This window comes from Anas platyrhynchos, chromosome W (assembly GCF_047663525.1).
Source record: "Anas platyrhynchos isolate ZD024472 breed Pekin duck chromosome W, IASCAAS_PekinDuck_T2T, whole genome shotgun sequence".
NCBI classification, from domain to species: Eukaryota; Metazoa; Chordata; class Aves; order Anseriformes; family Anatidae; genus Anas; species Anas platyrhynchos.
The window spans coordinates 7,717,068-7,743,415 of NC_092620.1; the positions used below are offsets into that span (position 1 = coordinate 7,717,068).

At 45.6% G+C, this 26,348-nt stretch overlaps 1 long non-coding RNA gene and 1 pseudogene across 1 annotated transcript; one reads left to right on the top strand and one right to left on the bottom strand.

Moving 5' to 3' along the window:
- The first annotated feature begins 1,711 nt into the window (after positions 1 to 1,711).
- Positions 1,712 to 2,380, top strand: LOC113841196 (uncharacterized). The gene is made up of 3 exons (XR_011805616.1): positions 1,712 to 1,815; positions 2,025 to 2,127; positions 2,321 to 2,380. It is a non-coding gene; the product is annotated as an uncharacterized lncRNA (long non-coding RNA).
- A 7,584-nt stretch (positions 2,381 to 9,964) lies between these two features.
- On the bottom strand, positions 9,965 to 26,123 carry LOC139998613 (ATPase family AAA domain-containing protein 2-like; annotated as a pseudogene).
- Between the last annotated feature and the right edge of the window lie 225 nt (positions 26,124 to 26,348).

Here is a 26,348-nt window from a genome sequence, read left to right on the forward strand (position 1 = left end):
GTCCCCACCCCAATGTCCCCATCCCCACCCCAATGTCCCCATCCCCATGTCCCCATCCCAATGTCCCCATCCCTGTCCCCATGTCCCCATCCCCGCCCCCAAGTCCCCATCCCCATCCCCATGTCCCCCATCTCCCCAGGCACAACTTGTGGCCATTTCCTCAAGTCCTATCATTAGTTATCTGAGAAAAGAGGCTGACCCCCTCCTCATCACAACCTCCCTTCAGGAAGTTGTAGAGTACAATGAGGTCTCCCCTGAGCCTCCACTTCCGCAGACCAACCACCCCCAGCTCCCTCAGCCGCTCCTCACAGGACTTGTGCCCCAGGCCCTTCCCCAGCTTTGTAGCCCTGCTCTGGGCACACTCCAGGGCCTCGATGTCCTTCTGGTACTGAGGGGCCCAAAGCTGAGCACAGCACCTGAGGGGCGGCCTCACCATGTAATACACAAGAAATGTTTGTTCATTGTCTTTTGTATTATAAAAACAAGTTCCGTTTGAGGAGCGGGAGTTGCAAAAGCTCCCTGCTGAAGTAAGGAGCTGTATAATACTTGGCTAGACACTATGAAAATTCTTTTGCTTAATGTAACAAAAAAGAGAACCCCCTCCCCTTCTCTCCTTCTGCATCTCAGTTGACTCTTTTGTTCAAAGACCCTGCTGCAAAGCTCATGTAACCATCTCCTGATAAGTTGTTAAACTAGTGTATCAACATCTTGCCTTCCTGTCTCACGCTGGGCCAACATGACCAACTAAAAAAAGAAGTTGAACCACAACGCCGAGGAAGACTACGGCCTTCATCTTCACGACCACCAGAGGGACAGAGACGACCCCCTAGCAACAGTGCGCGCAGTCGCAGAATATACCAGGATGTGCTGCGTAATCCCGGAATTACCAAGATATAAAAAGGGATGCTGGCGGGGGTGAGGTGCGTGCCGTTGGTGGAGCCGAGACTCCGCAGCCACCCAGCGCTGTTTTGCTTGCTGTTGCTTACTCAATAACTTCCTTTCTATTATTAATACAATGCTCTCCGAAAATTAATTAAGGGGGCAACTTATAACACTGGGGAGCTCTGCTTGGGCATGGCTGGTGTGGCTGGTGGCAAAAGTGGGGTGGCTGGCGGGCAGCCTGCGATGGCAACCGATTGCGTTGCCCTTCACGGGCACCAGGCCTTGCAGCTGCCCCTGAGCAGCTCCTCTGGGAAGGATCCAGCGCTGAAGCATCTCACAGTGCTGGGAGCTCCCTTCACATCGGCCACGCTAATGCTGAAATTCCTCCTGTCCTCCTCCCTGCCAGGCGTCCAGCCAGGTGCAGGAGCACTCCATCTGCCTCTTCCAAGCCATGGTGGAGGCTGTGCTGCGGCAAAGGACGAAGAAAATGAAGAGGACGGTGCACAGGAGCCTTCTCCCACTCTACTTTCACATGAGAGACCAGAGTGAGAGCGTAGCAAAGGTACAGATCTCAGAGCTGAGCAGTTATGTGGGCAAGGGTGTGCTGATGCCACAGGGTTGCTCTGGGGGATCTCTGGCCGGCAGCATGAGCTGCCTCCGATGGTGGCTGTCCCGTGGCCTTGCCTTGGCCACTGAACCCAGTGCACGCTGCCCCCCACCACAGCCTCCCATAACGCGCTGGGAAAGGCTCGCAGCCCTGCCAAGAGGAGGGGACAGAGGGTCTCCTTCCCAAGGCTGTGCTGCTACCTCCCAACCTCTGCTGCTCCGCAGGCCTCTGGGGAAGCTCTCGCTGTGGCTGCAGAGTTTCTGCGATGCAAGGAGCTCAAGCGCTTGGCCCAGACAGAACAGACGTGGAGGATTGGAGAGTGCTTGGTAAGGACCCACATTGGTTTGCCCCAGCTGGGCAAACGCGCCCGGCCAGAGCCCGCTGCCTGCAGCCGCATCCTCGCTCCCTTCCTGCCAGCACAGAGCCCCAGGGGGCTCTTCTGGAGGCCCCTCTGCCCTCCCTGCCCCCAGGATGCTGGAGGAGACCCTGGAGAGGGTGTGCAAGCCCCGTGACCCTGCGTTCTCTCTCTCTCCAGCTGCAGCAGGACAGAGGCAGAGTAGAAGAATACCTGCAGCAGAGCCAGCCCTACCTGCAGGCCACTCAGACCCTTTTGCGACTTGAGGCCGTCAGATTCATTGGTGAGCCCAGCCCCTGGGTCCCTCTTGGGGCAGCCTTTGGCAGCCCCAGGCACTGCCCTGTTGCCCCCAGAGCCCCCCGACTGGGCCCTTGCTCCAGGGTGTAGGAGGGGGCACAGCCTGGCTGGCCAGGCCAGGGGCTGCGCTGCTGGGAGCGTGCTGGGGAGCGGGGCTCTGATGGGGTCTCTGTGTCTAGGTCTTGCTGCGCGCTACTGCGAGGACCAGAGCGAGGAGAAGCTGAATGAAATCCTCAGCGGTGAGTGAGGGCAGTGGGGGGTGTGCTGGGGCTGGGGGGACAGCGGCAGAGGCCCCCGTGCCTTGCCCTGCTCCAGGGAAATGCTTCGGGGCGGAGGAGCAATGCAGCCATAGGAACGAGGGAGAGGAGACGGGGTAGCCTGTGGTGTCAGGGAATGGCCTCCCAGCCTGGAGCTGGGCAGTGCCGCTGAAAGGGTTGAGTGTCCCTGAGGAAGAGTCAGGGGAAAGGGCAGTAAGGCTGACAGAAGGTGGGAGCCTGTTGTAGAGCACGCAACCAGGACGAAGAGGGAGATGAGACAGCCTACAAGCAGCTAGGAGCAGGGTCACGATTGCTAGCCCTTGCTCTCATGGGGAAGCACAATAGCGAGAGGAAAGAGTCCAGGAGATTCCTGGAGTGTGTGAATCCTCCCAAGGGATGGAGGCAGGTGGTGAGGGAACCAGCTTGTGAAGGTGCCCCACTTGACCTGTGGTGCGCAGGTGGGGAAGGACTGGTGGCTGCATTTGGGACATTGCTGAGCAGCAGCTTTCAACGGATTCCTTTGTCCCTCCTGCTCCTCCTGGCCTGGGGAAGAGTCGAGTGGGGCTGGCATGCTCTGCAGGGGATGCCTGGGGATCTCTGCAAGGAGTGGGTTTTCATCTCTGCTCTTCTTTCTTTTGCAGTCCTCCAGCCTTCAGAGAAAGACCCGGAACCCATGGTCCGTTCCCTGGCAGTTCAAACCACCCTGATCCTGACGTCAAGGCATAAGGCAATGTCAGGACGGAGATTTCCACTGCCGTGTTGCCGCTAGCCCCGCAGCAGTCCTCAAAAGAGCAATATATATTTTAATAGAACTAGGTTGTTGTCTCGTTATTCCAGCAGCTCCTTCACAGTGACTCGGTGCCATGACGCTGAGCTAACTTGGAGGCCACCAAGGACGTCTTTTCCCTGGGCCCGGTGACTGCATGGCGCCTACTCAACCAGTGAAAGAGTCACAGAACCCTTGCGCTTGGAAAAGGGCCTTCAGCTCAAGTCCAAGCGTCAGCTAACACCACCAGGCCCACCACAAAACCACGGCCCTTAGCGCCAAGTCCACGCATTTCTTTAATAGCTCCAGGCCTGGGACTCCAGCAGTGCCCTGGGCAGCCGGTTCCACCCTTTGCATGAAGAAATTCTTCCTGACATCCCATCCTGTGAGTCCACCTGTGGTAGGTGCGCCCAGGTAGAAGAACTGCTCAGCCTCCTGGCAGAGCTTCGGGAGGAGGTGGGCAGGCTGAGGAGCACCAGGGAGTCGGAGAAGGTTGAACTGTTCTCTGCCAGCCCTGGGACAGATGCGTCAGGCAGACACAGCAGAGGAAATGGAGGATCCCCTACCCTCTGGCCATCAGGCAGAAGGAGTGCATCTCAGTGACGAAGGGATGGAAGTTTAGACCTGCTCGGGGCAGCAGGCGAACCCCTCCTTGCCTACCTCACCTTCCTTTCAGGTGCCCTGAAACAACAGACTCTGGAAGTAATGGACACACAAACGATGATGTGCATGAAGGTCCATCCAGGTTGGAGGGGTTTTCTAGGGCAAGTCAGCCTTCCCCAGTATCACGACCACCTCCATCAAGAAGAAGAGAAGGGTTACTGTCATAAGTGACTCCCTTCTGAGCAGAACAGAGGGCCGCATATGCCGGCCTGACCCAACCCATGAAGTCTGCTGCCTCCCAGGAGATCAGGGTAAAAGATGTTTCTAGAAAGCTCACTCGCCCCGTAAGGCCCTCTGAGCATCATCCATTATTGTTCTGTCCCCGGGGTTTTTCGGGGCCCGGTGGCAGTGCCGTCCCCTCTGTGTCCCCCTTCGCGCAGGTGACACCTCGGTGCTGGCCGGGCTGTACGGCCCCGCGGAGGTGCGGGGCTCAAGGGAGAGCCCCGAGAGGGCGACGCTGGAGGTGCTGCTGCGCCCCAAGTTGTGGCTGCCAGGTGGGGGCCGCCTGGGGGGGGGGGGGGGGCTCGGGAGGGAGATGGGGTCGGGGCCAGGCTCCGAGGGGCGTGAGGGGGGCCGAGGGGGTGGGGTCCGGGAGTGCTCTGAGGGGTCTGGGGGTGCTCACAGGGCTCCTGAGGAACGGGGGGGAAACGGGGGGAGCCCTGAGGGGGGGCTATAGGGGTTTATGGGGCTCCTGAGGTGCTCAGAGGGCTCCGGGGGTGCTCGGAGGGGTTTGGGGATGCTCAGCGGTCTCCTGAGGGGACAGGAGGGTAACAGGGGGAGCCCTGAGGAGGGCTACGGGGGGGCTTAGGGGGCTCTGGGGATGCTCGGAGGGGTTTGGGGGTGCTCAGGGGGATCCTGAGGGGTGGGGGGGTAATGGGGGGAACCCTGAGAGGGTCTTCGGGGGTGTTCAGGGGGCTCTGGGGGTGCTCAGAGAGCTCCGGGGGTGGTCAAAGGGCTCCCGAGGGATGTGGGGGTGCAGGGGGGAGTCCTGAGGAGGGCTCTGGGGGTGCTCAGGGGGCTCCTGAGGGGCAGGGGGTGTAATGGGGGGAGCCCTGAGGAGGGCTTTGGGGACTCTGGGAATGCTCAGAGGGGTCTGGGGGTGCTCAGAGGGCTTCAGGGGTGGTCAAAGAGCTCCCAAGGGATGCGGGAGTGCAGGGGAGAGCCCTAAGGAGGGCTCTGGGGGTGCTCAGAAGGGTCTGGGGGTGCTCAGGGGGCTCCCGAGGGACGTGGGGGTACCGGGGGGAGGGCCTGAGGAGAGCTCCAGAGGGGAGCCCCCTCCTTGGGGGCTATTTTGTGACACTTTGGGGACACTCTGGGGATAATTTGGGGACAATCTGGAGGCACACTGGGGACACCTTGGGGGCTATTTGGGGACACACCTTGGGAGCTATTTGGGGACACCCTGGGGACAATATGGGGACACTCTGGGGACGCACCTTGCAGGCCCTTGGTGACGTAGTGGACGTCGATGTTGTCACCTGTTGTCACCCTGTGCCCCCCCCCTCACCGGCGTGCAGCCCCCACTTGCAAAAGAGGCTGCGATGGGGGAAGCCGCTGGCCCCCACCAGCTGCCTGATGACGTGCAGCTCCGCCATGCCCTGCGGGGACACGGGGGGGGGGGACATGGGGCCGCACACACACGCTGTCACCCCACCCCAGAGGGGGGGGTCCATGTCCCCCCCCAGGGGTTTCTGCACCCCCTCCAAGGAGCTCCCCACCCCCTTGCACTGCACATCCCAAGCCCATCGCAGCCCCCCCCACCCTCTTGTTCCCCCAATTGCCCCGTCTGACCCCCCCAATTGCCCTGTCTGACCCCCCCAATTGCCTCCCCGCCCCCCCCACTGCACCCCCGCCCCCCCTTTTACATCCCCTTACTCCCTTCTCCCCCCATTGCCCCCCCAATTGCCCCATCCCCAATTATTACCCCCCCAGTCCCCCAATTGCCCCCTCCAGACCCCCCAAATTGCCCCCCATCCCAAATAATTACCCCACCAGCACCCCCAATCGCCCCCACCCCAATAATTACCCCAACCAGTCCTCCAATTTCCCCCATCCCCACTAATTACCCCCTCCAGCCCCCCTCATTAACCCCCACCCCCAATTGCCCCCCCAGAACCCCTTTCCCAACCAGGACCCCCCCCCAGCAGTACCCCCCCCTCCCCCAAAAAGACCCTTTTCCCCGGGCCCCTTCCCCGCGTCTCCATCCTGCACCAGTCTCGAGACCCCCAAGTACCGGGGCTGGGGGAGTTGGGGGGGGGGGGCGTCGGTCTTGGGGGTGCTCGGTGCTCCCCTGTGTCCCCCCCGCGGGGGGGGGCTCAGCACTGCACCCCGTAGCGCTCGAAGTGGCCCAGGATGACGCCGAGCTCCAGGCGCACGGCGCCGGCGGCCCCGGTGCGCAACCGAATGCGGTCGCCGTAACCGGGGTCGGGGGTAAGCAGTTGGGGCCCCCCCCCCCCCAGCCAAAATTGGCTCAGGCGCTCCCGCCAGGTCCCCTGGGGCCGCCAGGTGACGCAGGTCAGCGCGTGGCACCCCGGGGTGCTGGGGATCTGGCAGGAGCCGAAGCCCATCAGCTCGCTATGCCCCAGGGAGCCCTGGTGCCACACCTCGAGGTGCAGCTTGGGTCAGCCTGGGGGGGGCGACAAAAGGGAGGGGGCATTGGGGACAGTTGGGGACAGGTTGGGGACACTTTGGGGACACCTTGGCGGCTATTTGGGGACACTTTGCAGACACCTTGGGGACACTCTGGGGACGCACCTTGCAGGCCCTTGGTGGCGTAGTGAATGTCGATGTTGTCACCCGTTATCACCCTGTGCCCCCCTCACTGGCGTGCAGCCCCCACTTGCAGAAGAGGCGGCGCTGCAAGTATATATAATCCTCTATACCTAGAGGATTGGTTATCTACTTTGATCAATCAAATTTGATGTATGTGATGCTGCTGGGGATGATTAGTATACATTGTGTGGAACAATGAGTTGGGTGAAATATTCTAGATATGGGAGTCCAATAATTGCTAAAAACTTGTTTATAAATCTTGCAGAGAATATTGTGAAAGCATTCTCTTCTGGTTCAATTGGCCTTGGCCAAATCTGAAAACAAGACACGGATTAATGATACTCAAAAGAAGATGAGGGATTGTGATATATGGAGTGGTAATTCGTGTGGAGAAAATGGTTGATATTAATAAAGAAGGGGGAGATTTGGGAGTGTGGCCATGGGGCTTGGAAAGCCCTGTGGTTGAGATAAAATTAGACTCTTAACGAGGAGGCCATCAGGAATGTAAAAGAGTTTAGAGGGAACCAAGAAGGGTGATTCAGGAGACTCCATGCAGGCTTGGGTTTCTTGTTCTCCAGCCAGTAAGGCATGGAAGCTCCTGGGTGTTTGCTGTTGTTGTTACATTCAAAGTTGTTTGAGCAATGAAAAGTTGTTTTGAAAAGAACTGCTGTGGAGAGAAGGGGATAAGAGGGGAGCCTGCCCTCACGAAAGAAGAAGAAAAAAAGGCAACACGATGAAGTTACATCAATAAAGAAGCAGGAAAAAGAAGTGAAGAGGAACAGGCTGGCAGAATGGAGACCAGGACGGGAACAGGCATTTTGATTGCCTCATGAAGATAGGTTCGGCCAAACTCAGCAAACTGCTCAGAGAAGCTCGTACTGGAAACAGGCGCGCCAGAGCTGGAGAGAAGCTCGAGCTGAGAGAAGCGGAGCCAGCACACAACTGCCCCTCGCTGCTAAGCAGCTGCGCATTATGGGGAATCATACGTCCTTAGGAACAAAGACTGTCCTGGTCACCTCACAGCTTATTCTCCTTATTAACAATCGGACAGTTTATGATCCTGAAACATGGGACCAAACTGAGGTCAAGGTGTGGGACTCTGCAACGAGAAACGACAAGGTTGCAGTGGGATTGCTCGGCACCTGGCGAGCAGTCTCTGAGGCCTTAAAGAGCCCTGTGGGACCACAGTCAGAAACGTGTGGTTTGCCAGACTGTGAGGGAGCCGCGGGCTCCTTTACTGCTCCTTCTGCCACGCCACCGGCCCCTCTGCTGCTACAGCCATCGAAGGCTTTTGCTGTTACGCCCATGGTGACCTGGATGTGCCTTTTGGCCCAGGCCCTATGGCCTTGAGAAGGAGCTGGATATGCTTGTCTTCGATTTGGGAAGAACGGGATCCATAGGGCCTGAGGACCGAGTTGCTTGACAACATAAAGCAAGACATATTGTTCAAAAGGAATGGAAAACGGAGACTTGTTAGTAATCAAGAAAAGGAGTGGAAAATGGAGACAGTTGAGTCGTGGAACTTGGAGGATTGTTTGTTACCTTTCCTGATTGTACGTATGTATAGGCATACTTGGGTTTAGTATGTAAAGCAATGTTCTGTATATTTAGAATGTTTGATGTTCGTGTGTGCGTGCTGGTGGAGCGTAGACTCCCCGCACACTCAGCGCTGTTTACTTGCCTTTTATACCTTTTATAGCTTTTATACCTTTTAGAAATATTTGTTTTATAAATATTACAAAGTTCAGATTGAGTTGAGACCTCATGTATAACAAGGGGAAGAGCAGAGCTAAGAGCAGAGCTGAGCGCCTCCAGCCCCCATTTCTCACCCCCACCCCACACAAAACAGCACCGGGGGGGGGGGGGGTCCCAGGAAAGCTAGGGGCTGCTGGGGGGGTCGAGATGCTCTAGGGCAGGCGCAGAGGGAGCAGAGCAGCCCCTGAACCCCTCAGGGGGCCGATCCGGACCCTGTCCCGGTTACCCCAGAGCCAAACCAGCAGCCAAGCCCTCAGGCCCACCCCAGTGCTGGTGGAGACCCCAAAAACGAGGGGTCCAGACCCCTCCTGTCTCACAGGAGACCCCACACAAGACCTCAAAGACATCCCCTTTTGGGGACAATTCCACCTCTCTTGGCAAAACTTCCCACTTTTTGTAAACAACTCCCACTTTTTGGGAATGACTCCCCTTATTTAGGTAACAATGCCACCTTTTTGGGGAAAATTCCCCCTTTTTGGGGAACAACTCCCCCCTTTTGGTAATAATTCCCCGCTTTTTGGCAACAATTGCTCCCTTTGTGGGAAAAACTCCCCCCTTTGGAGAAAAATTCTCAATTTTGGAGAAAAACTCCCCCTTTTTGGGGAAAAAATTTCCCCAAAAAGGGGGAATTGTTCCTAAAAGTATGTTGTTGTTACCCAGAAAGAGGGAGTTTTTCCCCCAAACAGGGGAATTTTCCCAAAAAAGGGGGAAATTTCCCCAAACAAGGGAATATTTTCCCCAAATGGGGAGTTGTTTCCCAAAAGGGGGAATTGGTCCCAAATAATAAATTAAATGTTAAGTTACAAAAGTTCACAGGCCATGAGATTAGAAATAAATCCCTTCTCGAGCTAAAAGATCTCTTTTTTTTTTTTTTTCAGGAGCGGCCTCCCTGAATCTAAATACTCCTCTCACAGGCAGAACAGAGTGTCCGTTCTAACTCTTTATCAGATGTGGAAAAAGAGATCGAGATGACCAGTGCCTAAAAAAAAGAGGCACTCTCTTTTTAAGGCAGACTGAACAGCACAACACATTTTATCTGTTCTTAAGCACAAGCAACTCTAAGATAAATGGATTCAAGGATCTTCAATGTGAAGAGTGAATATCCAGCGTATACCGGGAACACCTGACTTGGACCATGGACGCCTCACGCAGATTTCGGAGGAATTCGGACAACTCAGAAATCATCTTTTACAGGAAGAGACCAGAGAATTTGACTCAGTGTAAAACTGGCACAGGCAGAAATCTCCCCAATTACAGATGCTCAAGCGCATTAGTTAAAAAGAGATTAGAGTGTGACTAGAGAGAAGTCTCAAACTCTTGTTATATACTTAAATTTCTCTCCAAGGATGGAACAACTGCTATCGCCGTGCATGACTGGCTGTAGAGGGAGAGAGCAAGTGAAAGACTTAGAAAAGCACCTTCCCTTCATAGTCCTCCCACTCCCAAAACGGTTCTCGAGGAAAACTACTGACAGACTAAAGTTAACTGCTTTGAAAGGGCTGTGTGGGTGGACCCGTTGTCTTCAAGTTCAAGCTTTTTCCTGCAGAAACTGCCAACAATTATGCCAAATACAACAATGGTTTTGCAAGATGGATAAACGTCTTCCAGACTGAAAGGGAGAAGTCGTACTGTTGTTGTTGTCTGTGCACAGACACCTAAGCAGTAAAGAGCAATGCTAAACAACCACGATATCCCAGAACACACAAATACTGCGTAACAGTGACAGAAAGCGCTAGAATTCAAAACAAAAATTACCTCCACCAAATCGGTTTTGTCGTAGTCTTCTCTATGGTTGTAAATACACTGATTAATGACGCCATATACTTTTTCCAGGTGTTAAATGTCAAATCCCTTCGTTATCTTAGTGACAAAGCATAACAGTTTCTGAAGACAACAATGGAGCAAAACAACAACTTTAGAATAGTACAAGATCCTTTGAATACGCTCTATATGTTTTCAGAGGTTGAACAGTAACAATACAAGTGACAGCCTACTTTTTCTTACGCTATTAAATAAAATGTGACACTTCAGAGAACAGATTAAATATCCCATAAGATTTCAGCAGGGAAAATATGAGTTAATTTTTCATATTTCAGAGAAAGGAAAGGCTGAAATTTCGGACAATCTTTTACTACTAATCAATCACATCAACGGTTGTAATTGCAAGTCGACTGCTCCCAAAGCAGCAGGGAATGACACGATCCTCTTTGTAGGACAGCTGCTGCCACAGCAAAGCCACTGTTGCATTTCATTAGAGAAGCGTTGCAGCAGCGCGGGGCACTGTAAAAAGGCTGCAGATCTTGTAGATACAGCTGTGCCAGCTGGAAAAGGAAGCACCCTTAGGTGATTACCTTTACCCACGTGTGCCATGCCTACAACTCTGCTGGCAGAACAGGTTGCTCAAACGCCCAGAGCAAAGGTGGATTAGTTTGCTCAGTCCTACCTTTAAATTCAGGGGTGGGTAAATAGCAAAGTGACTGCTTGTAGCAATCACCTCTCTCTCACACAGCCATTTCTATTACCAAAGATGCAGAGATGATAATCTCTGGCACAGCAACAGCGACAAGCTAGTGGCAGCACCTTCTTCCACTGCCACAGCTGTCCATTAGCTGTGTGAGCCTGCGAGTATGTAGCTTTAGGGAGCAGCCATACCAAATGGAAATACTACTGCCCCCTGGAAATAATGCTGCTTATCATCTAATCAGCAAACTCTGCCTCCCTCGTGTATATATATACACACACACACACACACACTATAAGAACTTCTAATGCTGCACTTTCAAGGAATTTCAGAAAAGTAGTCACTTCTCCATGGCTAGCTAGTTTACGTCAACCTGCTAACTTCAGGTTTAAAATCATCACTGCAAGAAATAAAGATACTTTTCAGGTTCTTAATACATCAAAGCATGAAAAAAAAATCCCCAAATAAAAGCCCTCAAACCCATCATTAAAATTACAAATCATTAAATGATATCCATAATAGTACTAGCAGGTTGTCAATGTGGTATTTTAAAATTCAGCAAGGCCTTTTATCTTAAAAATTAGGCAAAGAATCTGTCTCCTAAACTACAGATGACCAGAAGCAAATGGTAGCCTACAGAAATCTACACGAGGTATGGAAACTAAACAGTCACAGTGCATATGTCCTATTTGAGCATCAAAAAAAAAGCTGAAATTAGACAGACTTTGAGCTCATAGCGATCCACGATAACTATGTAGTCTGTCTCTGTAGGAACTTGTACAGGGTTCTCATCACTTATCTGTTGCTGGTCTTCTTCCCAAGAATGTTCAGGAGTCACTGCTTGAAATGCCCAAGAATCTGGAAGGACACAAATTTCTTCAGTCAGGTTTCCTGTTTATCTAGAATACAGTCTCAGTGAAGGATCCTGTACCTGCAAAACAGTCTCTCTCTACAAATACAGAGACAGAATTGTTATCGTCTGCACTGAGAAATACTTGGCTTCTCCCTTCTTTCCAGCTAAAGCCACTGCTCCATAAAAAACAGAAACTAAGACAAAAAAAAGCAAACAAAAATACCCACAAACAAACAAAAAGCACTAATGAAAAGGTTAATAGTGAAAAAAAATAGTCATGTTGCCAATTCAGGTTAGGGAACACATCTTAGAGTACAACATTAGGGCTTAAGTCTCCTATTCCACATGTTACTCTGGATCCACGCATCTTGAAGTGCTGCTTTTTCACCTAAGCTGCTCGTTATTGGAAAGCACCTCGTACAATAAAAGAGTGTCAGTGACTGCTGGCTTTCAGTTAGGTACCATTAGAAAAAAACACACTTTAGAATCAAAAAAACAGCACCTACAGAAACGTGGGCTAGGCTTGCACAATTAGAGGAGCAACATCATTATGGAATAAACTGTGTGATGATTTTTGAGAGCTGTAACAGAAAAAATAGAGTGAAATTGAAGGCTAAAGCTAATAAATAGTGCAATCCTCCTCAGCAAGAATAGGGTGCTAAAGGATCTGATGGACTTCTCCCTTACCATTTGAACTTGGATTTCCATTAGTTATAGTTCCCCATCTTGGTGTTGAATATCCACAAAGCTTAGCACTTTCCTTTTCAGTGTTAAGTTTAACTTGACATATGTCAGAAACATGTTTGTCCACAAACTCTTCTCCATCACTATTGTTTTGGTCATCTGTTGGTACTCTGTTCTCTGTATCGAATTGAGAACTCCTCTTTGCTGCAGCATGCGCACAGTTGTTCCTTCTGCGCTTTCTTTCTGACGCACCTACAAAGAGACAGCATAAAAAATAATCCAAAACATAACCAAAAGAATTCTTTCTTCAAAATCCATTATCTTCATCTTACTCAACTGACAAGGAAAACAAAGGAACTGAGCTACCACTGCCTATATCCCTACATATGCTGAGAAAAGAGTTGAAAGTTAATGGGGTCAGTTTGCTATTAAGATTAAAAACAAGCAAACAAACCACACACACAGCTACGGAATTTCATTCACTAAACAGTCACTTTCAGGATTTTACATGCTGAGGATTCTTACTTTGGATGGGCAGCATTAATACAACGTGAGGTTATTTGACAAAGTCACTGTCTTACTCCATGAACTAATACAGATGAACATCATAAAAGCCTCTGGAAATAAGCTCTCCTTCGAGTCTGGTATCAAGCTGAAGACTTCAAAAGCTGAATACGTGTTTGGAAGAGATTAATTAATGAGACAATTTTAAGGGAATATTCAAAGGAGAAAAAACATGAAGACTTATACCTCGTACGCTTCCTGATTTGGTAAACCTTTTGTGAAAAAACAAACTTTGTGGTTTTGCCCAACGTTCGTAGTATTCATATAGTATTGCAAAAGGATATGGGTGGAGTCCATGGCAAAATTCCCACTCTCACTAGTTAGACTTCCCTCCTTCAACTGGGAATCACAGTATGAGGTAGCTAAGGTTTTAGCATTTGGGGAAGGGAGGGGTGGAGTGGGGGTAAAAATGCCATTTTGCATAATTAAAAACTAGTTAAGTATTCAGAAACTGCCATCCACAACATTTTTTACCTCAAGAATTAGCAATTTAGGGGCGGCTAAATGTCAATTGGGCCATCAAAGTTGTTTTTGTTTGTTTGTTTGTTTGTTTGTTTTTTATGTTGTAAACCAACTTTCTTTGAACTTTAATTCATCGCTATATTGAATGAATGACCTCTGGATTTCTCTCTCACATTTTGAAGTAAATTTGAAAACAAAATACTTCTGGCATAAAGAGCCAGGCATCAGAGACAACTGTTGCGCCTCAAGAACAGAGAAGGTATGAATGACAAGAGCAGCTGAATAAAATGCAACTTACCATTAGAAATGGGTGTACTGGCATCTACAGGTGCCGCTGTCATCTCCTCATTTTCATTACTCTCTTCCTCTGGTTTGTCGTCTTCAGTAGCAGGGTTCTGCTGTGGTGACTTGGAGTCGTCCCATGGAGACCACGCTGGAGAGGTGCGACCTTGCAATAAAGAATAGATACCAAAGATCTTTGTCGTGCATTTTCAGTTACAAATGCAGAGACAAGTCTTAAAATCCTTAGCGTTAAAGCACGTACCTCTTTTCTCACGAGATTCTTTAATTTGTTCACAAAGTCGTCCAAACTCTGTATCCATTTCGTTCCTCACCATTGAATATGCAGTGTCTTGCAAAACATAGGCTCTGTGACGATCTGAAATTTTACAGACTTTAACTGAATGTTGTCTACCAACCAATGAAACTGTTTTGATCACAGAAAAAAATTGCTTTCTTCATAGGTTGGTTCCGAAAGGTTATCTCAGTGAATATTTTCAGCATAACAACATAGAAGTTAATTAAAACAAAAGCACTAGTTCCTTGGGAACACTTATATCACAATTCCATGCCCAAGCAGCAAAATGGTAAAATATTTACAATGTGGTAAGAGATGTTCTCTGTGGATGTCCAAAATCATCTAATCCATCTGAAGTCTACTGTCTGAACACAGCATTTATCCATCTATACGTTTGACCGATTTTTTAAACTAGGGCTAAAAAGCACATCCTCACCTGTAGATCTTTGATCCGGGTAGTACTCTAAGGCATTGTTACAGATTAGATCGATGTCCTTCAGATAGTCTCCTGCAGTGAGGTACTGGTGCGAGTCAGTTTGAGTCAGAACTGTTAAAAGATCCATCGGCTCTTTAATCCTTGTGGCATAGTCAGGTACCTGCAGATCAAATACAAGCATTCAGAGGTTTTCTTAACCTTGCACACTGTCTACCAAAATTACTCTGAAAACTTTAAATAAATGACTTCCTAAAAACCCTGAACATTTGCGATGCATCGGAAGATGCTGAAATTAACCAGTTTGCTTCTCAAAAATGGAAGGGCTCTTTCAACTGGCATTAGAGCTGCTAGGAGAGGACAACAAGAAGTAGGGCGGTCAGAAGCACGTGCATGGTAGAGAAGAAACACTGAGGGTGGGAGATTCATTTCACTTTGCTTCAGAAAATCACAACAGTGAAAGCTGAGTAAGCCATCCGACATTCTCTTTGTTGTCGACATTGAGGAAAAGGTGCATGCATTGCACCTGTGAAGTACCTATTGCAGGCATCTACTTTAGAATGAGGTAACTGGGCCCAGAGGTGCCGAGTTCTTCCCTCAGACCGTAAGAGGAGCCTAATAACTAGTTCAGATGAGGACATATGTATCTGTCTGGATTTTTCACAGCTCAAGAACCTAGGAGAAAAGGGGAAGAAAAGCCAGTGGATGCCCACATGAAGAAGCCTTTGCTGATCCGCAGGTATATTCAAGTTATATCTGTCTTTGAAATATACGCCCCTAGTTTAGGCTTATCTAATCAATTAAGGAGAAAAAGGGATCTAAGCAGCCAATTGGAGGAAAAAGAAAACACACTGCACTTATGGTTGATTCCTATTGAGGAGTTCCAGATGAAACAGAGAACAGGATCTCAAAACTTACTTTTACAAACGGCTGCTCCTATTCCTGTTCCCACAGGTACTGACAGTCCAATAAAGGGCTTTAGACTTCATTAAAGTAGTCCTGTAAATACTGTTTGTAATTATAAGGAAAGATCTCTGGGCTTTTCAGTGCTGTGACATGCCTACATATCAAAGCCTTTTCACGAGCAAACTGTGTTGGCATTTGGACTGGCTTTTTAGAATGAAACCAGGGCTTTCAGCGAATAATCCAATAAGAGACGTTTGAGAGTCAGCAGAAGTAAAAGCACTGCCTCTGCTTCTTGCAAAATCCTAATAGTGCAGCCCTAAAAACAAAGTTGAACCTTCCCCAAAACGCTGAGAAATACGAACACTGAGAAGTTACAGACACACACAGATCAGCACTAGTTTACCTTCTGTGGGTCAACGGGCTTTGCAAATTCCCTGAAACGTCTGTCAGTGGCAAGTCTGTGAGTAATGTCCCTCAAGAAAATTCTAAGTTCACGCAACGTATCCTCCTCTTCCTCCTCCAGCATCCCTACTTCTTCCTCTTGTGGCTTCTGAGGCTCAGCTGGTGGTGCTACAGGCAGGACTTCCAACGTCCGATCAACTTCAATTAATCAGGAAAAATTAGCCAATTTACAGTACTCAAATTCAAGCATATGACAAATTACTGACAGAAAATGACCACCAAAGCAAATCCCAAAGAGCTAGTAACTTCGATAGGAAAGTTTAAGATGTACTTCTTATATCCTCCTCACCTGTTTTCTTTACAGGAGGCTTAGCCACTTGATTTAGAATTAGGTCCTCAAAAAAAGCTGCTCTCTCTGCCCTACCAGGCACCTCAATATTGCACACTTCTCCAAATTCCTTATTAAATAATTTTTGGATCTAAAGCAGAAGGAGGAAAGACATTTCAGATTTAAGGCCACAAAAACTCATCTTCTATTCCAAAAAGACGAGTACCTTTTAAAATTAATAATAACCTGAAGAACACAAACTGAAAAAAGTTATCTTCCTGGCCTTAAAAGGCTACATTTTCACAGGCTGGCACGGCAAATTCAAATATCACCTTTAAGAATCACCTGTAGAATTAAAGCTCGGTGAAGGGATTGTATGCTACACTGATAAAGTAATGGCTTTCACCACATCCAACATCGCTTCCTTTGTATTTACTTGCCTTGCTGCATCCTTTACTTAGAACCTTTATGGCTATAGAGGGAAGAGAAAGGCTTCAGCAGACAAGTGAGGGCTTTTTGCTGACTTTTTATTTCTCTACCAAAAGGTGTCTGAAGTAGCTAGTACCTCTACGTCTTCCTCCATTTTCAATTTCTAGTATTAAAAGGTAGGTAAGGAATTTCACTACTTATTTTAGAAGGAATTTAGAACCTGCACAAAAACTTCTGTGGGAACTCAAGCACTTTCAAAGCAGTTGATAATAAACACGTCTAGGTAAGGCCCGTTCTCTTCCCCCAGTAACTGAGACAAAATAATCAGAACGAGAACAGCGTGTTCCTGTTTTGGGCACCTTCCCTTAATGTAAACTCTCAGAAGTCAATGAAGTTCTGCATGTACTTTTACTACAGTTTATTTAGGAATACAACTAGAATTCCATTCCAAAGTTACTTGAGCAGAAATTGGAACTCAGCTTTCCAGCTTGGAAAGCTTTGGCCTATATGAAGAAAGAAACTGCTTTTTTTTTTTTTTTTAATCAAAGTGTTTCAATTCTCTACTAAATTGCATTATTAGCAGTTTACCCAACATAGCATGGAATGGCAGACTGTCAGAAGAAATCTCTTCAGTAAAGACATCCTCTTGTCATTTCAAGCACTGCATATTCTTGACTGAACCACTTTGTAGCCACCGGAATTATTGTATTAATTTATTATTTGCATGCGTGAGAAGGGGGTGAAAGTCACTTGCTTGACTCAGAAAAAACTTTAAGCAGATGCTTTCACAGTATTCTTTTTCTCTAAGCAAATTTTAAGTGATTTGTTAGGGTGCCTGAGTAATAACAGTATGCATTTAACAGCACAGCATTTTGATGCTGAAAGCATTCAAAAATTACAAGAAACTGAAGAAATAGTAAGAAAAGTATTGACAAATACCTCTTCTGGGAGATCTGAGTGACGTACATCAGACGTAGCAAGCAGCAAAACTGGTGAAAATGCTGGAATGTTACGTAGTAGAGTTAGAAAAGTAAGTTTCAAGGCAGGTCCAGCGTTGTCCCACCATAAATGGATATCTGGGACATAAATTATGCTTGGTGCTGTCTTCTGAGCATTTCGGATCAGCTAGTGAAAAGGAAAGCTTGGGTAAGAAAACTAAAACACGGAGAATAACCTGTTAATACATAGCTACATAGCCATCTGACTGCCCCATGAAATGAAACTATGTGAACAGAGTGGCAAGCATCCTTTCACATAAGGAATTTCTCTGGGCACCCTTTCAGATTATCAGTATTCGGAGAACTCTAGTCAGAAGATGGGAAGGATATATTCAGGCAGTGGCTAGACACCGTAGCTATATGGCCACAGCCACAATCAACGCATAACAAAGAAAGGAAATGTCCCTCTTTTGGGACACATCAGTATTCAGTAGTGTAACATGTCTGTCCTTACTTGTATAGCTCTCAAATGTTTCCACTAAAGGTAAAAATATTTTAAGGTAGTGATGCCAAACAATAAAATGGATTTCCTGCCTAAAAGTAAGAACACCAAATCTGTTTATTTTTTCTAGTTCAAACCACATCAGCGTGTTAATGCTTTTATTGCACACACTGCAACAGCACAAGTTGTGTATGTCCGTGTGAAAACAAAATAAACAGAAGCTCCAAACCTTGGTTGCCTTACTAATATAATTTAAAAGAAGGCTACAAAAAGTAGCCGACATGCAGTCTGGTACAGAGCCATCTACTGGGAGCACACAGTCTTAGGAGGCAATGAGAACTACTTTCTGGATCCCAGGGAGATGAGCAGCATTTCTTTCCACAAAGAGATGTTCATTAGCAACACCGCCCAGCTTCCTGAGCTGCTAGCAACATCCTCACTGTAAAATTGGGTATGGAAAATGTGGACATGTACAACATCCAGATTGTTTGTGGTGCTGTCTAAAAGAAAAGGGGATTTTCAGACAGAAGCAAACATCCCAGCACATTAAAACAAGGCCACCTCCATTACCAATGAATTTTGCTCACCTTACTTGCAACTCGACTGATCCTCTACATACAGTCAGTGAATCCGATGAGAATAAAAAGAAAAAAGGTACCTGTCCGCAGATTTCTTCTGGCGGTGCAACGTTTGTAAGCAGAACAGAAAGGTCCAGGGTGTGAACGGGAAACTTCTCCAAAGCGTGCAACACCGCGGGTGCCACGTAAGAAACCTGGCCGTACCCTTCTTTTCCTACTATTAGCAGACGGGGCCGGCGTGATGTTGGTTCGCAGAAAGCACTCCTAGAACAAGAGTTAAGAAAACAAGCTTATAAATGAGGTGCTGAATAGACACACAGATGTTCCAAGTACTTTTCCTATAGATTTTCTTTTCCCTCCCCAAATAATCCCAGTGGCAGTGGTACATTAAATACATGTAAGATTTCCAGTTAAGTTATTCAGTCATTCCAATTGTTTCATCTTCTTCCCTTGTGTTTCCTATTCTTTACTAAACCAAGACTGCAAATTAATATCCCTGCAATCTTGCTTTACTACTAGGAAATAAATTTGCAATGAGCATTTGTTTCCCCACTACAATCAGGCTGTACCTTTGCTGGCTTAAATCAAAGATGCTAGAGACTTAGCCTTGCTCTAGAGGACAGAAAATCTTCTGGACAGCACAGCAATAGAAACTGAGAAAAATAACTGATCCAGCTGCGACAACATGATCTAACTTTCCAACCGTGGGCTTGCATGACTTCCATACTAAAATACCACAAGATTAACACAACTTGGTGGCTTAACAAATAAAGACACCATTCAAATTTTTCTCAAGGTGTTTTAACAAGCCATTTCTCAGTGTTCTTTCTACTACAAAATTCACTACTGGTTTAACAATCCTGGAAAACAGAAGGGCAAAAGGTGGCAACACAAACCCATAAAGTTGGGGTACTTTTAGCTAAAAGGACAGATAGGACATGTATGCGGTCTTGAGTCTTTCAAAGAATGCCATGGATTAAGTCAACGTGTTCTGGTAGTCTACGGATCACTTTGGCTTAGGAAGAGAAGCCTGGGCTTTTCAATTGGGTCATTCAGAGCAACTTCATTACAACTTTAGTCCCTTCACCCTTTCTTCTTGTGAATACCAAGCACCCCTTCTACACACTAACTTGATGTTACCCCTTCGTCTACCACCCCTCACACTTTTAACAGCTGGAACTGTTTACAAAGGCTCATCAGACCTGAGAATTTAAACATAACAGGGATCTATCTTTCTTTACCTGCTGAAACAGAGGAGTTTTTTCTCTGGTCCGTCAGGCATTCCATCTTTGAATTCATCTCCGGAAACCAAGGATGCATCGTCATCACTGTCGAACATACCATCTTGTAAAATAGGATTTAAATGGTCTGAAAGGCAAAAGAGGTTTGTTAACTTCCCTGAATAGCCTTTGTCTCTTTCTCTTACATTAATACAGCTTCTAAATCAGTGCCAAAACCCTTTCTTCATTTGAGAGCACACACTGAAAGCTATTTCCTAGAGTTCATCCCACCACAGATCTAAGCAGATGGCACAAGGCCCTACAAAGCTGTACCAAGTCCCACTGCTGTGTACATATAAGGTACGCTACTCTTGGTGATTTTTTTCTCTCCCTTAGAATAAAGGAGCTTACGAACAATCTTTAGCAGAATTATAAAGAAGTGGATGCTGTGGTTATACCTTGCTGTCGGTCCTCCTTTAGCACTAGCTGTGCCTGCGGGAAGATCTTCTGCACAACTTGTAAAATATTCGCTACTGATCTTTTAAAAAGTGGCTTGAAAATGGGTGATAGTGCTTGTACGGGTGAAGCCTCGATCCTGTTTGATGCCGGAACAACCTTCTTCGGAGCCATGAAAAAGTCCTTTGCTTTTATTTTAATAGAATTAACGTCTAGTTGCAATTTCTCCCTACTTGCATAAATCTGAGGATAGCATCGGCGCAGAGAGCACAGAGCAGCTTCAGTACATAGGGATTTGATATCTGCACCACAGTATCCTAACAAACAAAAATCAAACGTTACATCAGTCAAGGCCCAGGTTTACAACATGCAACATTTAAAGAATTTGTCATGTCAAAACCAAACAGGTTAACAGGGAATTCAAAGTGCTACCGCTCTGCAGGGAAGTTTCATGTTGCTCACTGCCTGATATCCTGCGCTTATGCAGCTGAAGCAGACTCCTCATCAAAAACTATACTCTTGAGGCAGATGCCCCAGAACCATTTAATGTTCTCAGACAACAAGAGGAACGACAACAAAGAGTAAATAGATGAAAGCATCTAACTCTGATTGCTATGAAGGCGTGCCAGCTGCCTCGTTGACTAGTTGTGCAGCAAGGCACAAGAGCTTGGGTACTGCCTGGTACAAGCTAAGGTTCTTTACAACTTGGTCACAAGCAAGAATCCATTTTGGTTTCAGTCTTACCAAGGCATTTCTCAGCTAGTTCATCAAGCAACATGTCCGGTGGCTTAGGGGTCCAGTCACGAGTATGAATCTTGAAAATTTCTTTTCTAGCCTGGAAGCAAAATCATTGCATTTTAGCTTGTCTCAAGTTTTCCTTAGAAATACCAACAAGAAACAAACAAACAAAAAAACCAAAACAGTCCTCCCTCAAAAACCCTCATCTACTAATACGCTTTTCTTACTTGCTCAACTTTCAAGTATTTTACAGTTATTTAATATACACTCTGCATTGTCAACCAGGAAATTGAATATTTCTTATTTGTTACACTGGACTTTTTTCTAGGAACCTACAGTGAAAGAAAAGGCATTTATAGCTTCAATAACAAGTTTCCAAACTATGAGACCTAAGGACCCAGAGGAAAATACTGCAATGAAAAATTTATCCAGAAACATTTCTTTGTTGTCCAAAAAACTTCTCTAAAATTTAACAAGCTTTCATTGTGACAGTCTCATTACTTCATCACATTTGCTTTTCAGGCAGTAAATTCACAGAAAGCACTTCTGGCACAATGTTTCAAATTGCTACAATTACTATAAAGAAGAAAATAATTATGACTCAAACTACTACCACTGATCCGGGGCACAATCAAATGCACACACGTCCCCTATTCATTCAGAAGTGAAGGATTGAGACCAAAAACACAACTTCATGATGAAAGGGCCCAAGTGGACTAAATAATTAAGCAAACAGGTACAACTTTGGGAATGAAAGGTTTGATTACAGAACTAACTACTTGGTGGTATCATCTTGACCATATATATTCAGTACCAGATTTGCCCTCCACGGAACAACGCAGTGTCTCCACATATCACTCTCTTGTTCAAGTTGTCAATTTTTTTTTCCTATAAAGTTGGACTTTGCCATGGTAGCGCTAACGTTGAATTTCAGTTCTCACCTCTTTATTTGGCAAGTTGAAGAGGAACTCTCTGTCAAAGCGTCCTGGTCTTCATAAAGCAGGATCTATAGAATCCAGTCTGTTGGTAGCTCCGATTACCACGATCTCCCCTCTGTTAACTATGCCGTCCAGAAGCGTCAGAAGAGTTGAAACAATGGAACTAATAGAAAAATATAATTTTTACTTACTGGTTCAGTAAATTTTGTCACATTCCATATGACTTTTTTCCATGAGTAGTCATAAAGGACAAGCTTTTTAAGGACAAGACTCATTTTAAGACATAAACAATAGGTAAGTTAACACAGACCACAAGCTGATATCAGGCTTAGTAAACTGGTTTCAACTATCATTTAGAAGCACCTGTTTTGGCATTGAGTTACAAGTTTTCAGGATAAATTAATGTGTTCACAGTAAATTAAACAGGTCATCATCCTTTTTTTTTTTCATTCCCCAAAGATCAAGCAGATTTTATGTAGGTGCAAAACTGTAATACCTATGAATGTGGTCTTGTTTACTGGAGCGCACAGGAGCGAGACCATCTATCTCGTCAAAGAAAATAATTGAAGGTCGCATCTGATAGGCCTAGCACAAAAACACAGAGTAAAACACCATTATCTAAAGGAAAAATACACAAAAACATCATGGTTGGAATGTCATCTAAACTAGATTTTTCACTTCAGCCTCTGGGACCTCTACTGATAGAGCTACTGGAGTATCTGGCATGACTAACAGAAGACAGCAGTCTGTGTCAACCCACTGTATCCGGGTGACAGGAAGCAAATCGTTCCAGTAGTTCCAACAGCTGACATTCACAGCAGAAACACTGGCATTTCCATTTCAGTGGGAAAAAAAAAAAATAACAAAATACAAAAAAAGCAAGTTCTACTTAAAAACGTTGACCACAGAAAATAATGGTTTCAACTCTGACAGAACACACTGTGCATTTCAACCTTACCTGTTCAAATAACACACGAAGTTGGCGTTCTGATTCCCCCACGTATTTTCTCATGCAGTCCGAAGCACTTCTCATAAAAAATGTTATTTTTCTGTCACTTCGGCTATATTCATTGGCAAGTGCACGAGCAACTAGTGTTTTCCCTGTTCCTGGGGGGCCATAAAATAGACAGCCTCTGCAATAAAAAAAGATCCAGATAGGAAAAAAAAAACATCATGATGAGTACCTCCTACAACCATCATCTCTAGAACAAGCGTCTTTCCTAACCAAAACACATCATGTACAAGACAGCAGTAATAGCTGAAGTGTGGGTAGAGTCAGAACAGATAGAAGTTCTGCATTTTTACAACGTTTCACAAGAAAATTCATTTTTTTCACCCAAAGAAATGAATAAGGGGGTAACTCAAGTGTATAAAACCTTCAAAAGAGAGCATACTGTCCCAGAAGGACACTTCCAAAACTGCTGACAAACAGTTTGATCACAGCAAACCAGAGCCAAACAGGCAAACTTCAGCACAGAATCTGAGAATGGGCTGAATGGTGAATCACCACTTCATTCTTCAGTGATAAACTGCATATTCTTGCTTTCACAATATGCAGAATCTGATAGTAAAGCATTTAATGCTCCTCTCAAAAGCATTAAGTTACTGGGTTTGGTCTCTCAGACCATCTATTGCTGATGGCACGTGAGGAAGCCTAAAGCCGGAAGGAAAAGCGATGCCTTAGCACTCAGAGGGAAAAAAAAAGAAAACAAAAGTAGGCAGGAAAAACAATTGGGCTTCCAGGCAACATATTACAATTGACTTCCACTAGATAATCCCTTCTTGCCTACAAACTAATCAAGCTGACTTGTACATAAAACTGAGAACAAAACCACTCCAACCCAACTAACCCAACTTTTTAAAGACACCAGACGGTAAAACTTAAAATTTTAAGACGTTGCTTATATTTTTAACCTACAAATATTCTGGATTCTATCCATTTTTAAGAAACCACTTTTTGCCACTACTAAAACAAACGTTCACCGCTGCCAAAATGTTGAAGCATGGAAGCATATTGATACCTTAATTGAACTTTCTCCTGAAAACAGCTGACTTACGATTTATCACTTTAATGAGTTACCCTGGGGACTGAATATTGAACCGCTGAAAAACTTCTGGATACAGGAGGGGAAAAATCACCATCTCTTTCAAAGCTGCGATGTGTTTGGAAAGACCACCCACATTCTCAAATCCAATCTAAAGAGAAATTCAACACAACAGAGTTTGTATGTTAAAGAAAGCAGCAACCTAGATCAAGGTTTCATCAGAAATTATCTCAGCACAACGGAAACATTCTGGGCAATTTTTGAAGTTGCTTTAGAGAAAACCATCAACAAAGGTAGTTGTAGATGGCACACTGAGATCTTTCATAATCCCTGGAAACACTCGCTGACACGATGATTAGTTTAAGACTTACCGCACTATCTATTTGCATTGCATCTCCCTGACTTCTGCCAACTTTCTTCTGATCCCTCTGAACTCTCTTTAGGTCCTGTTTCTGAAGTTTCACTCAAAAAGTCCTGATTTGAATTAAGGAGAAGTTATAGGGCTTCTTTTTCTTTAAGATGCAACTTGAAGATTTTTGTTTTTCATAATAATGCCAAGCAAATGTAAAAAACATTAATTAATATACAGAAGACCTAATTAATTGACATAAACTCACACAGTTAAATTTAGATAAACTTAAACATGGCTAAATATTCATTTGAAGGAGATTCATCCCTCCCCTGTTCTCTAATGACAGCAACCTTCTTGGAGATGTGCTCTCGCTGTCCTCACTGCTCTCACCACTCTCCTCCGTATCACATGTGCTAAGCAAGGGAGATGAGCAAGAGGGTGTAGAATCACTGATGTCATCTGCATGTCTCTGTCTGCAAGCAAGCATATAAACCAGAAAGTTAAAAAGAAAATAGAGCAGATACTAAGTAACACCAAAAATTAAGGGAATTCTATCTCAAAATTTATTCTGAGATCTATTTTCCAGTCCATTGTACTCCTTAGCAATCTGATTTCAAAGGCCATGACATGATTTTCCTCGTGACAACTGTCTGCTTTCAAGAATGCTCAACAAAATATCTGGCAATCAACAGCATTCTCTACGCACTAACTGCTTACAGAATCCAAGAAGCCTTTATCACCACTAAGGCAATTTATGATTTCATTTAGATCTTTTATTGTTTAAGGTTAACTTCATATAGAAACATTAGTTGATTCCAAACAGAAACTAGAGTCAGTATTTGAGTGATAACTTTTTTTTTTTTTTTAATCCAACAAAACTTCCATAAAGCCTCTCCCTCTAAATCGAATAAAATTATTTTTGGTTTTAAGAAAATAATTTGTATCCTTCAAGATTAAATAGTGTGACTAAGATTTTTAAGGGGGGATTCTGGCTTCAGTTCCAGAACCAAAGAATTTCAGTTACAGAAACTCAGACACTACCTCCATAATCATCTTATCAGCGACCCACAAATATTGGATTTAAAAAAGAAACCAACTTAAAAGTATCCACCTCCTGCCCTCCAAATATTTCTTTCCTCTCTATCCTCAGACTACCAAAGTACCGATCATAAACTTACTCTGTAATTACCACTAAACTGAAAACCCTTTGAAGCATTATGCAGTAAGGAGACTGACAGCTCTACGGATAAGTAAGAGCTATCACTAGCCATACACCAACCTGGCACGTCTTCTACATTTTTGTGACCCAGCATTTTCAAGTGACTCTTTCTGTCTGACAGAACAGGGCTGGCCCGAGTTAGTCCTCTCTCGATCTCTTTGTCTTACTGAAAGGAAAGAATTTAGAATAATGATACAGATACATTTAAGAGAGGAGGAAATCAAAAGATAAAGAAAATGCCACGTGTTTCACTCATCCCTAATTCCAGAAGAATTTTTAACCGTTTTTGCTTTTCATCAGTGCATGGTACAAGTGGAAAACTACGCCCTTTTTAAAGGTGAACTGAAAATCACAAGAGCAAGACTATGAAGTGTGATTAATTACTGTCATATCAAGGATACATAGCACTAAGTACGCCAAACAGCAAAGAAATACAATGGGCACAGGACACACGTGTCTGATAAAAACAGCGAAGTTCATGTGCAGAATGAAGGTACAGAACTGAAACAGAACTGTGTGCGCAAACACATGTATTTGCATTGAAAAAAATTATCTCACTTATGTGCAAGAAATAAGGTTTTAAGAGAAACTGTGCGTTCAACCTACTTTCCATAGGAGCTTGGTAGCGGTCAACAGGTTTCCTCCGTCGAAGGTTGTAACGCCTTGGAACATCTTCACCGTCATTTTCTTTGTTCTCACTTCCTCTTGCTGTTTGTACTGTACCACAAAATGACACCGAATCGTTAAGTACTTTTGCAAATTATATGAAATCCAAAATGCATTACACAGATGCCTGTAAGTTTTATTATTATCATTATTTTAATGACACAGTGGATCCTGCAAAACCTTAAGATGAATTTATGCAAGTCACGTTTCAGAAATCACAAATCCTAGCAGATGAGCATGCAT